The sequence below is a fragment of the Dasypus novemcinctus genome, chromosome 12 (genome assembly GCF_030445035.2).
Source record: "Dasypus novemcinctus isolate mDasNov1 chromosome 12, mDasNov1.1.hap2, whole genome shotgun sequence".
Taxonomy (NCBI): Eukaryota; Metazoa; Chordata; class Mammalia; order Cingulata; family Dasypodidae; genus Dasypus; species Dasypus novemcinctus.
This window is the reverse complement of record NC_080684.1, coordinates 60,407,375-60,420,362: the sequence shown is the minus strand read 5'-3', so window position 1 is coordinate 60,420,362 and position 12,988 is coordinate 60,407,375. Positions and strand designations below refer to the sequence as shown.

Here is a 12,988-nt window from a genome sequence, read left to right as displayed (position 1 = left end):
CCCTACACCCAGCAGCCACCATGGCCACTTTCTCCACACCAATGCCACATTTTCTTCAGTTATTAATCACAATAGTTCATGAATAGAATATCAGTAAGTCCACTCTCATCCATACTCTATTCCTCCATCCTGTGGACCTTGGAATGGTTGTGTCCACTCCACATCTATATCAAGAGGGGGCTTAGATTCCACATGGATGCTGGATGCAATTCTCCTGCTTTTCAGTTGTAGGCACTCTTGGCTCCCTGGTGTGGTGATTGACCTTCTTCACCTCCATGTTAGCTGAGTGGGGTAAGTCCAATAAACCAGAGTGCAGGAGTTGCAAGTCTGTTGAGGCTCAGGGCCTGGCTATCACATGGTCCATCCAGAGATTCAGGTCACCTGGATATACACTAAACCCCAGCGCCAACTACAAATTGGGTAAAAGTAACTGGAGAGGTTTGTAAACAAAGATCACATCTGAGTCCTGCTCCATCACACAGAAACACAAACTCCAAAGTAGGGCCAACTGACATGGCACTATCACATTAACATAATTCTTGTCTGCTAATTCCATATTGGTCATTTTTGGGTGTGGTTCTAATCTCTCTCTTTTTTTTTTTTGGTTATGAGTAATATTATACTGTTTTTCATATACTTTAACACGCCTGAAAATTTTTTATTGGGTGACAGACATTTTGAATTTTACATTGGTATGTCTGGATTTCAAGTAGACTTGACTTTGTAATGACACACAAGTTACTTTTGAGATGTTTTTCTTATAAGCTATGTTAAAACAGGTTCAGAGAAGCTTTTAGTCTAGGGTTAAATTAACCTTACACCTAATGTTAGACTTTGTGGACTACCAAATACCTCATGTAATGAGCAATCTCTCTACCAGGTCTAGGAAGAATATCAATTATTCCATGCCCTGTGTAATCTCTAGGAATTTTTTGTCCTACTACCTTCAGCTAGTTCTTTCCTCAGCCTTTGGTAGTTTACTCTCTTACATGTATAGATTCATCCTCTGTCAAAAATGGAATGGACTCCTATGTAAGCATCCAGTGTGTTCTCTCTTTCTCTGTGCAGTTCTTTCCTCTCTGGAACTCTTCCCCCAAAATTTTACTCCTCTAGACCTTCTAAATTTTTCTGTCTGTCTCCACCACTCATCACAACCACTGGACTCTGTATGGATTTCCCATGCATTTTATCTGGTTTGGATAGTGCCTCCAGGAAGTAAACTTGTAACACAGTAGGTTTTCTCTTTTTATTATCCCTCTCTTAGAGATCAAAGTCCTATCCTGCCTATATATTTTTGTTCAATTTCTAGTTATTTAGTATAGGGGGATAAATATAATTTCTGTTCATCTGTAGTAGTTAGAAACTTAAGTCAAGAGTCATATTCTTAATTCTGTTTTTGTTTTTTTCCCCAATTCATCCTAAAAACATATTAGGTGTTATTAGTTTCACACTGAATCTCAAGAACTTTCTTTTGATTGTTTATACTTCTTCATCTAGTTGTAAACTGCCTTTAAACCTAGAGAAGAAATCATTTGTAGGGACAGGTTGCAAAATGTCTGATTGATTGGATTAGATTGTTTTCTCAGATTTAATGTGAAATTTTAAATAGTGCAAAATATGATAAGATATAGTGAGTAAGGAGTTAAAACTATTGCTCAGACCTGGCTTAAAACACTTAAAACATTGAGGTCTGTTTTAGACTTTTCTTTCCAGAATTCCCAATGGCATAAGTTTTTCAGATATCTGGGGAAATTTTGATGATTAAAGAAATGTTAACCATACAGTATATTTGAGAGGGGCAATAAACCAAGATGTGCCTTTATTGTGGTTTTGAATCGGGGGAACGGGAAGGTAAACCAGCTGGCTAAAACATAAAGGCAGGTGGTGAGTTCAGAGGAGGCAATAATAAAACAGTTCACAGATTTTTGGAAATGCACACAATACCCACTAAAATGATGAACATCTAAGGAGAGTTAGAAACATTATATTTTCTCTATGGCATATATTTGCCATCTTGCAGACTTTCTGACAATATGCTGCTAATGTAGTTGATTGAGCAAGTAAAATCCATCAAATTCATAAGGCCTCTTAATAAAAAGTACAATGAAAAGCAAATGTAGTAAGCTTTGAAATGGAACTGCACATTGATACTCTCACTTTTAGAGTATCAACCCCAGAGTCAAAGACATACATATCTGGAAAAGGGACAGCCATTTTATTAAAAAGAAATCACTTGAATAGGTTAGCCAGATGAATTTCAGTGCGTCAATAAGACAGTAGAACTTACAAATGTAAATGAATATTCCAATAAAACATTAGCAACTTTAAAAATAGTTATACCTGAAAGAAATATATTTATCATACATGTGCAAAAATGCACTGTACTACAAAGGTAGAGAAAAGATTCTTAAAACCAACTCATGAGAATTTGGTACTGAGAAATAACATCAAATCATTGTTTTAGCCATGTAAACATACATAAAAATATATAATTTGTTAAGAGTATCTGTTCTACTACTGTTCCCCTGCCAATGTTACTACTTTCACATGTTTTTTTGCATATTATAGGCAATTTAAAAGTAGCTAAAATAGAGGGTTGGTACAGCAAAAGAAAAAACTTTTGAAAAAGCATCAGTAAGAATGCTGTTTGCAAAAGTTGTAGCCTATAATTGAGAAGAATTTGTATGTATAGCTTGTAATATTACACATTCTTACCTCCAGGCATCCTAAGGCATGATATTTCGCTGCTATTCTTAGCCTTTCAGAGTTTAAGTGTTAACCATCCCTGTTTTATTTCAGATATACTTGAAGGCATATCAGGTTTCTTTCAGGAATTGAAAGAAATCTTTCCTAAGTTCTCTATTTAATCTTTACTAATTGTTTTACTTATTTAATTTTATGTTTTAATATAGAGTGTCAAAATTATAGACTATGATTTTAACCCCCAAAATGAGTTAAAATACATTTTTGCTTGTGATCAGGAGATATTTCCTTTAGTCCAGCAAAGTTTCTAAGGTTTCGGACATAGTTATCTTTCAGAGTCATACGAGGAGACCACCCAAGAAAGCCATCCAAATCAATAGCTTTACAGTGGTAGTCTTTATCAGGTCATGCAGCATTTTGCTAGGAAGACTGGGAATATTTTAAAATGTGTGTGTGTGCATGTGACAGAAAAAGGAGAGAGTGAGAGAGAGAGAAGGGCAAGGAACTGAGAATCTTGAGAAAGTCAGCAAGAATGTGTTATTCAACCTACATGAAGACATAAACATAAAAATGGTGAATTAAGAATTGTGAGAATGAAAAATATGAGGTCTGATTATTATTCACTGATTATTCTAAGTTTTTATGTTATTCAGCTGCTTGGTCTATATTTATTAACTATAAATAAAATATCATCAGGTCACTTTAAGGAAAGATTGTGGCTACATTTAAATGGGAAGCAACAGAAATCACATAACAATTCAAGCACTTATTTATTCCACTGAATAGACAAGCTCAGGGCTCTAACTTCAGGTACAGCAACTTCCAGACCTGGAGCTGTGCAGTACCCAAACTACCTAGCTGTAAACAGTGGCCCTGTGCTCAATAGTCCAGAAATGCATCTAGTCAATTTATTAAACAGAAATAAAATATAAGCAATAACTGGAAAATCATGTTTCTTTCTTACCATTATCAATATAGTATATCTATGAGTGGTTTCTATTTTACAACATGAAAATTTAGTAAGGCTAAATTGTTTTGCTTCATATCTCTGTTTTGTTTTCTTCATTTTCCCCTTGTACCACATATTTTTGCAGAGTACTGTTTTTCTTCATTTGTTTGTTTGTTTTGTAATTCCTCCACAGTGCTTCTACAAGGTTTTTATAAGGTATACAGGGGAGGGGCAAGGGTAAGAGTAGGAAAAATGGATAACTAAGTTTGGCTTCTAAAATTAATCTTTTAAAAAATTCAATCCTTTTTTTTTAATGAATTGGAGTAAAGCCACAAATTTAAAAGAAAAGAGAATATAGAGAATTTTGTTGATAATCTGATAATAAGTAGTGGGTGATAAGCTTGATTTTCATCTAATAGAAGAGGACATTTGACACTTAGGAACCTTGGTTTAAAAATCTTCATTATCAATTGCTTGCACTTTCAGGATGCATACCATATTTATATCAAAATGTAGTTCATAGGGAAACGGACTTTGGCCCAGTGGATAGGGCGTCCGTCTACCACATGGGAGGTCCGCGGTTCAAACCCCGGGCCTCCTTGACCCGTGTGGAGCTGGCCCATGTGCAGCGCTGATGCGTGCAAGGAGTGCCATGCCCCTCAGGGGTGTGCCCCGTGTAGGGGAGCCCCGCGCGCAAGGAGTGCACCCGTGAGGAGAGCCGCCCAGCGCGAAAGAAAGTGCAGCCTGCCCAGGAATGGCGCCGCCCACACTTCCCGTGCCACTGACGACAACAGAAGCGGACAAAGAAACAAGACGCAGCAAAAAGACACAGAAAACAGACAACCGGGGGAGGGGAGGGGAATTAAATAAATAAAAATAAATAAATCTTTAAAAAAAAAATGTAGTTCATGCATAAAGGAAAGGATGGGGGGGTGACTGAAGGAGAATACCAAAATATTTATAAGGTTTCTGTAACATTTTGATATGGTTATGAATTCCAAAAATAGATACTAGATTATGTTTGTAATCTGGTCTGTACCTGGGCATGATTAAGTTATGATTGGGGCTTTGATAGGGCCCCTTCATTAGTGCGTTGAGTCCCCACCCCTTGATGGGTGGGACTCACAGATAAAAGGCATGCAAAGGACAGAGTTGAGGGTTTTTGATGTTGGAGTTTGATGCTGAAGCCTTAAGCTGGAGCCCCGGGAAGTAAGCTCACAGAGAAAAGAGAAGCCAGCCCCAGGAAGAGAGGAACCCTGAGCTCAGGAAGACGCAAGCCCCGGGAAGAGAGGAACCCTGAACTCAGAGAGAAGCCTGAGGAAGGGAGGAACCCAGGAAGCCTGAACCCTCGCAGCCACTAGCAGCCATCTTGCTCTAACATGAGAAAATAGACTTTGGTGAGGGAAATAACTTATGCTTTATGGCCTGGTATCTGTAAACTCCTATCCCAAATAAATACCCTTTATAAAAACCAACCAGTTTCTGGTATTTTGCATCAGCACTCCTTTTGCTGACCAATAGTTTCTACTGGCATTATAAAAAATTCCCAGAAACATCTATTACAACCTCAAGTCCTTTCTTTGACATGTTCTATAACAGCAACAGAAAACTTGGAAATCAGTCATATCTTCTCAGTCACTAGAATTGCCTGCAACTGTTTTGAAGATGGTGGAGGAAATTTTCATAGCCTAATAAAAGGGCATAAAGTACCATCAGTTTTTCTGAAAGTAGGATAGGCTGAAATCTATCAACAGCTGACAGAAATACATATTACATATGAACATGAAATACAGTATCAGGGAAATGCATTATTTGCTAACTTTTTAAATATTCTAACTTTTTAAATATTCTGACTTTTTAATTAGTTATGCTTGGCTTTCTAGAAAATCTAATTCCTTTAATATTCTTTATCATAAGTGAAATAAAATCACTCACATACATTTTTGGAATTGATAGAATCAAAGTTCTTTCTCTCAAATGCAGTTAAAATAAAAGACTAAATGCTAAAGATGAAAGTGTAATACAATATTTGTCTCTTCTTCTGTATATTTTTTCTGATGGAGACATCAGATACTAACTGGATTTCTGATAATGCTTTCCTTTACTTCAGACTTTCCTAACAGAAGTGTTAACTTTTAAATAAGGTCCCTGAAAATCAAGGGCTCCAGCATTCACATTCACTTAAGGCCCTTTGATAACACTGTCAATTTTCCACACTTTCTGACACACACACAACCAGGCAAACAGAACAAAACGAAACACAAATACTTTGAAGAAAACACAAAATGGGAAGTTTCAAAATTCTAATGGGATGGAATGGGCTTTTCTTCCCAAAATCCAATTTTCCCCATTTCCTGTAAAACATTAAAATCGGTCATTACAAACAAAGTTATTTTCATAGAACTGTTTTAAAAACCATGCCTGAAAACATGGTACATTCTACAAGTTTTATTTCTGTTATTCTTTCTGCAATAATGAATATTTGTGTTTTCTATTGTACATATCCCAAGAATTTTCATGTAATAAATACTTGGGATTTCTCTAACTGTAACATTAGGAAAAGTAAATTTGTATAGCTTAATGAGAGTTATTTAAATTATTAAACATTCATTTCCCTTAAATTATTTTTAATTATATTCATTAGGAAGCAATCTTTACCCTCCCTATAAAATCTCAGTTTCTACATATCAGTTTCTAATTCACCTGCATATTGTATCTTATCTATAATGTACTATTCTCAATAGTCCAAAGCCATTGGTGATCAGGACTTACAAATTTGGGCTTCTTCCTTCATGCTATTGGATAAACTATACAAAAATATCACCTGACAGTTGAAAGATGCATAGGGATACAGTTACCAAGCTGAATCTGCTTTTAAGGGTTAAAATGAGATAAATGGTAAACCAGTGGTAGTTTTTTTTTCTCGACAGCTTGCATCTATCAGCTGGGTTTTAAGAGCTATCTTACATAATAAGCATATGGTAACCATAACTGCTACAGTGTACATAAACAAGAAAAATAATCAAAATAATATGCTGTGAAAACTATAATAAAGGTGAAGTGACCATTTAATTGCACATCTGGCAATGCTAAGAGCTGGAAAAGAGAAAATGCCTTGCTAGAGAAAACTCAGGAGAGGTTAATGTCTGCCTCTGCTGTAAAAAGTACAGTGTGGTCTTGACGGAACCACTGAGAGAAATTGCAAAGCATTTTAATCAACAATCAGTGCCATCAAGCAAACTATACTGAAAGAAAGACAGAAAGAGAAAGAAGAAAGAAACATTTGTATTAAGTAAAATTCAGCAGCTTTTCCTCTTGATTTTTCTCTAAAGGATTTGATTTAAAGTATCCTGGCAAAGAAGAGGGCTTATTATTCTTTCACTGAGAATATTTGATAAAAATGTAAAATTACTAGCAAATCTTAAAGAAAGTACAGCAATTCCAGGCAAGCTCAAACTATTATGTTTCACTTAGGTAAACTTTGAATATTTCTTACTCTCTTTCTCTCTCTCCCATTTACATTTTATTGGTGTCATTTCCTCAGGACCTCAGCCCCTAAAATTTTCCCACCATAAATCAATCACTAAAGCATATGTAGTAAATAAGGATTAAGGGTCAATAAATAGCCAATCCAGAGATGGAAAGAGTATAACAACTGGAAAGGAGAATGAAACATTAAAACAGAAAAGAACAACTATAGTTTGATAAGTAGAAAGTTAAAAAAAAAATTGTGCAGACACACATTTGCACAAACCAGTTTGTCAATCAAGAATTCACAGAGTTGTTAGCACATATGATACTGACTGCTCTTTCTGAACTGTTAGCTTTAAATATTCACTGGAAAACTTATTTAGCCACAGTTTAGGAATCGTGAAGATAGAACAGAGGTGAGCTGCAACAAAAAGTCCTAAAACTATATTCTTTATTTCAAATAACCTTTTTGTATATTTGCCTATTGATATTAAATTTATTTTTCCCCCAATTCTGACTTGGGGAATGGGGTGGGAGATTGGCAGATAATTTAAAAAAAAAAGTGAAAACGGATCTAAATGGATTAGGATATTGAGTGCATAAGTGAATAGTAGGGTGCCTGGAAGAAGAAAGCTAAGCACATGTGGAGTCCACAACTGGGCCCCCTGAGAAACTGATGCAGATCAGTGTTTGCCAGATGCTAATCACAGTATTTGCCAGATGCTACCTGGTGGCTTTACTTTCCATTTTTCTAGTAATGTGTGCTTGCATTAGAGGAAGAACTTCTGGATAGTCCTGAATAGTGAACTCAAAGGAAAGGGAGAAAATGGAAATGCATGCCATCATTTTCAAATCTATCTGCAAAATATGGATCCAATAACAGTGCTATCCAGAAAGGAAGAACAGTGGTTTCTGATTGTAGCCACTTGGCAGGAGGCTGTCAAACCCTTCTCTCTCTAAAAATGTACCTTCTTCTATTACTGAATTAAAAGTGTTATTTATATATTGTTCATAAATACAGGATAGCCAATTAATCTGAAAATATAGATGAATTCATTAGATGGTATACTGACATCACTCTAAATGAATGATAAAATAACAGTTTAAGTTTCCATGCTTTCTGACTCTAGCATTTTTAAGTCTTCATTCTTAACTCTTGCCAAAGAATACCACGTTCATCTCCCATTTAGAGCCTTGGCATGATCCATGAATCTCCACCAAATCATTCTTAATTATTCTCCCATCAGGCATCTTCCTGCCTTTGAAATTCTATCTTATATTTCCCAATACTCTCCTCCTGCTTCTTCTCCCTGTCCTCTACAAGCATTTGATATATGAGACCAGCTTGACACATAACATAATACATTTCAGTTTCTCAGCTCCATTGGTGCATACATACATACTGAGATTCCAAAATGCCAAAATACATTAATAGAAAATTATGCAGCTTTCCTTAGATATTAGATTAGTATTTTATTGGTACATCTAAAAATTGCTAACTACCATATCCAAGTTCTAGTTTTAGTAGATCATACTTGACAATCTAAAAATTACAGTGTACAGTTTAGAAGGGATGTGGAGAAGAGATGTAGAGGGAGAACGATTTGAGGAATTATGACATCTCACTAAGCCATGACCACATTTTATATTATAACTAATATGCTTTAATGTACAGTGATAATTATAAGAAACTACGATGTAACTTTAAAATCTGCAACTTACTGGAGATGATATACTAGATATTTTGAAAAGCCATACATAAGGGAAGATATATCAGGATTTTTTAATGCATTATATTTAACCCACTTAACCATAGTAGAGACTCTTAACTTACACATATATTTAAAAGAGAAAAATCAATCTTTTCTATGTGCTATTGAATATATATTTACTTCAATTTTAACAGTGAGGAAATAATAGCATAGCAGTATTTTCACAGTACAAGATATTGTTGTTTCAACACTTGGATTTTTAATGTAATTACATCAGTTTTCATTCTAGCATTTTCCTGATCAATGTACATCTTTATTTGCTTCAATATAATCAATATTACAGTGATCCCATAATTAAAAGACTGCATTCAGTCAAATCGTAAGTATGACTAAAATGACTGTCTAGAGATTACTTGCTTGTGTGTTATTTATTTTTTCAGCCAAAAAATTTTACTTTGAAATAATGAAGAATTTCTGACTGCAGTGAATACAATCAGAACTACAACTGAAGAAATGTATAACCCTTACACCGTCAGGGCTTTCCAATCACAGCGCTGCTATCCTCGCTCTGAGGATAACTTTCTGTTTCCTGGTAACTTTCAAGGACGTCTCCATTAGGAGTGACAATTTCAATGAGAGCAAAGTCAGCACTCTGGCTGCATATATCTCAACACTTCAGGAAAATAAAAAAAATTTTCTTCCTCCCTGTTGAGAACTAATCACGTCCCCCCAAAAGAGAGAGTGTTCAGGCCTTGATCTCTGGTCCTGTGGGTGTGAACCCATTTGTAAAGAGGTGCTTTGAAGGTATTATTGGTTAAGTTGTAGACAAACTGAATGAAACTGGGCCTTAATCCAGTATGACTGAAGTCCTCATAAGCAAAGGAAACTGGACACAGAAGACACAGGGAGCAGCCAGAAGCTGGAAGTTAAGGGAACTCGGAAGAGAAAGAAGATACTGCCTTGTGCATTCTCATGCAACGGAAAAGTCAAGGAACCCCAAAGGTTGCCGGCCAGAAGACACTGACTCCAGGAGTTAGCAAGCCTTCTAGTCTCTGCAGCCCTGAGCCAATACACTCCTGTTGCTAAACCAACCCATCGCATAGTATTCTTCTTTTTTTTTTTTTTTTTTTTAAATTAATTTTTTTTTATTGACTTTGTAATAATGTTACATTAAAAATATATATGTGAGGTCCCATTCATCCCCACCCCCCCACCCCCCCTCTCCCCCCCCAACAACACTCGTTTCCATCATCATGACACATCCATTGGATTTGGTAAGTACATCTTTGGGCACCTCTGCACCTTATAGACAATGGTCCACATCATGGCCCCCACTCTCCTCCATTCCATCCAGTGGGCCCTGTGAGGATTTACAATGTCCGGTGATTACCTCTGAGGCACCATCCAGGGCAGCTCCATGTCCCAAAGACGCCTCCATCTCTCATCTCCTCCTGCCCTTCCCCATACATAGTATTCTTCTTAACAGCAGGAAACAGAAACAGCCCCACACCCCCAAAGTGGGGATTGACACTTAGATCCAGGTAAAGTTCCTGGCCCCACTGATTAACAGCAGCAGGGACAACTGCAGAATTCCAGTCAACATTTTAAAACCATGAGTAAGGTAAAAAGCTTAGAAACAGTCTTCACTATTTTTTAAAGCCTGCACATCCAGTATTTTACTGTTCTGAAGTTGTTGGTTTTTTTTTTTTTTTTTTTTTTAATTTTTTTATTTTTTATTGACTTTGTAATAATATTACATTAAAAATATATATGTGAGGTCCCATTCAACCCCACCCCCCCACCCCCCCTCTCCCCCCCCCCCCAACAACACTCGTTCCCATCATCATGACACATCCATTGGATTTGGTAAGTGAAGTTGTTGGTTTTTAATCACAGGTGAGCTCCGCTAATAGGCAATTTCAATCTAATTAAGGGAGAAAGTAGGTCTGTGCTATTAAGAACTTGCTTTCTCAATTTAAGAACTGCTTCTCCATAGTCCTTCCACTTCCTTCTATAACTGCCTCTGCTTACCACATATCAGCTGTTTTTATTGGCTCCAACCCAGTCATTCCCTTTGAATTCAACCTCCTCTTCTTGTTGTTTTCATGGTACAACAATTCAAATAAAGATCTCCATTGCTTTGGTGTTATTGTATTTATTTCTCTTTTAATTTGCATAATGTAGAGGGAGAAAGTTTGGTGTAAGCTGAGTTCAATGCAGCACATGGCAGAAAAAGCAAAATATCTTATTTGGAGAACATGTCTTCCTAAAAGAGTGGGATCATGCAGATTCTTGATAAATTGGGTCACATGGCAGGAGATGTTAGGAAATGGTGGGATGTTCTCTCAACATCAGTTTTCCTTCAACGTGACAGGTCATGAGTTTTTTTGGGCATTACACTTAGATTATTTTTTTGGGAGAGTGGGTTTTGAGTGACTGTCAACCTCTGGCAGGATATTAGAGCAGTGGTTCTCTACCTTTAGTGTGCCTCAGTATTTCCTGGAGGCGTGCTAAAACAGAGGGCTGGGCCACACCCCCAGGGTTTGAAGCAATAGATCTGGGGTGGGGCCATAGGATATGCTTTTCTAACAAGTTCCTAAATGATGCTGATGCTGCTGGTCCAGGGACCACGCTCTGTGAACCATTGTTTTGTAGAGTTTTATAAAGCACAGAGAAAGAAAGATGAGAAAGAGAGAAAGAGAGAAAGAGAGAAAGAGAGAAAGAGAGAAAGAAAGAAAGAAAGAAAGAAAGAAAGAAAGAAAGAAAGAACTTATTTTTGACAATTCAGATATATTTATATTATTACATCCAAGTGAAAAAATATATTGCTGAAAAACTGAGGGTCTTGAGGTCTTACAGTTTGCCATTCTTCACTGACATATTTTGGGTAAATGGCAGATAATCGTTTGAGTTCTTGCTATAGTAGTCACGTGGAGCAAGCTAATACTGGCTGTGTGGTTGCTGACCAATCCTTCATGCTTCCTTTGAACCTTCTCTTAGATATATTTATTCCGTTCTCTCTATGCCTTTTATTTTGATGGGCTCTTTTACCGAGACTATTTTCTACAGGATATCTTTGGGATGTGGATAGCTGTTGCAAGTGTCTACTTGCTACAAACAAAATAAATACTCCCATATTAAAATTTAATCATTGTAAGTTATGGAGGTTGTAAAGTTTCCCACAGAATGGAAGGAAAAGCTTTGCCATTCAGTCCTGATGATTTGAGTGCTGGAACTAAGAGGCAGTTTCTTCTTCAGAGTCTTGCTGGGATTAATTCCAGATTTGTTTGTTACTCTGCTCAGGATCGCATTCCTGGGGAAGAAATTTGACTTACCAAACTTCTGCCCCTACCCCTCAAACAAGAAAGGGAGAGCACCTTGATATGCAGCTCCAATTTTGAGGGCTGGTTTCTTAAAGTAAAACAAATGTGTGATCAGCAAAAGAAGTACTGAATATTGGGCGGGTGAAAACAAAATGAATTCACTACAAACAGACTCCCTGTTTGTATATAAACTCTCCCCAGGTATTCATGGATGGAATACTAACTCAGTACCATTACCTAGTAGAGACTGATAACTTTTTACTTACGAAGAATGTCTGTCAATTCCTGCAGTCTGCACAATGATCAAATGTGATTTTTATATTAGAAATGAAGTCCTTGAATCCTTCAATTTGACTATATCTCTGTTCTGTGAAGTGGTCATGGAATGCTGAATAAACAGCATTAAATTGCTTAAGTTATTTATTGACATGTTTCATTAATATGGGTTTTCATCATATTGGAATAATCCAACACTTCTAGATCAAAGAGGGTAGGAAGCTAGTTGAAGGAGGAGAACTGGTAGTTGAAGTTTGTTCCTTTAAAGAATTTGAATGGCCTAGAGTTTAGCAACAGGATATAGTATTGTTCTCTCAGGCCAGAGACAGTGTCTTAGTTTGCTGAAAGTTGCTGTGAGCAATCTACCAGGCATGGGCTGGCTTTTATTATATGAATTTAATAGGTTAAAAACCTATAGTTTCAAGGATGAGAAAAACATCCAAATCAAGGCATCAGGCAAAGGCCTCTCCCCAAAGTTCAGCTGCTGGCGATCCTGGACTCTGGCCATGTGGCAGGCACAATGGTGGCTCTATAGTCCCTGCCTTCTCCTCTGG

The 12,988-nt window shown here is 36.8% G+C and overlaps 1 protein-coding gene across 2 annotated transcripts in view; it reads right to left on the bottom strand.

Moving 5' to 3' along the window:
- NAV3 (neuron navigator 3) overlaps positions 1-12,988 on the bottom strand; it is an 894,692-nt gene that overhangs the window by 383,608 nt on the left and 498,096 nt on the right. The gene's annotated exons all lie outside the window — the stretch shown is intronic.